The sequence below is a fragment of the Trachymyrmex septentrionalis genome, unplaced genomic scaffold (genome assembly GCF_001594115.1).
Source record: "Trachymyrmex septentrionalis isolate Tsep2-gDNA-1 unplaced genomic scaffold, Tsep1.0 scaffold586, whole genome shotgun sequence".
Classification (NCBI taxonomy): domain Eukaryota; kingdom Metazoa; phylum Arthropoda; class Insecta; order Hymenoptera; family Formicidae; genus Trachymyrmex; species Trachymyrmex septentrionalis.
In genome coordinates this window covers 1-565 of record NW_017305763.1, presented here as the reverse complement: position 1 = coordinate 565, position 565 = coordinate 1, and the positions used below count along the sequence as shown (strand labels likewise).

At 22.7% G+C, this 565-nt stretch overlaps 1 long non-coding RNA gene across 1 annotated transcript; it reads left to right on the top strand.

Moving 5' to 3' along the window:
- The first annotated feature begins 144 nt into the window (after positions 1-144).
- Positions 145-366, top strand: LOC108752172. Its single transcript, XR_001939538.1, has 2 exons — positions 145-233; positions 297-366. It is a non-coding gene; the product is annotated as an uncharacterized LOC108752172 (long non-coding RNA).
- Positions 367-565: the final 199 nt, after the last annotated feature.

Here is a 565-nt window from a genome sequence, read left to right as displayed (position 1 = left end):
TGTTTTTAAAATTTGAAAGTCCACTTTAAGATTTATAATTTTAATATTATACTTTTAAAGTAAAATATATATAAAGTGATTTATTTATATACATAAGTAATTAACTAATATACATATTGTTTTCTGTATATAATATAGGTACACGGGTTTTTGACATTTTTGTGCGTTCATTTCGTAACGAAAAATTCACGCAAAAGGAAATTATGGATAATTTATTTACAATGTTAGCAACGGTATGTAACAATATCTTTTATATATTTATAATTAGATAATAAATTGTATTTTTCATAATATAGTCTTCGGACCCCATCGCTTCTGCAATGCATTTTGTGATCATTATGTTGGCAAATTTTTCAGAAATACAAGTATGTATAAATTCATATTATTTTAAAGCTTACAATATTTAAGTTAAAATTATAACTACATACAAAGCATATTTCAAAAATAATTATGCATATTAGGGATGATCTTACAGATTTTAATGACCTTGACATACAGAGTGAACAAACATTTGATTTTATTCATGACATAATTTTAAGACAACTTATCAGAAATCATATATTGT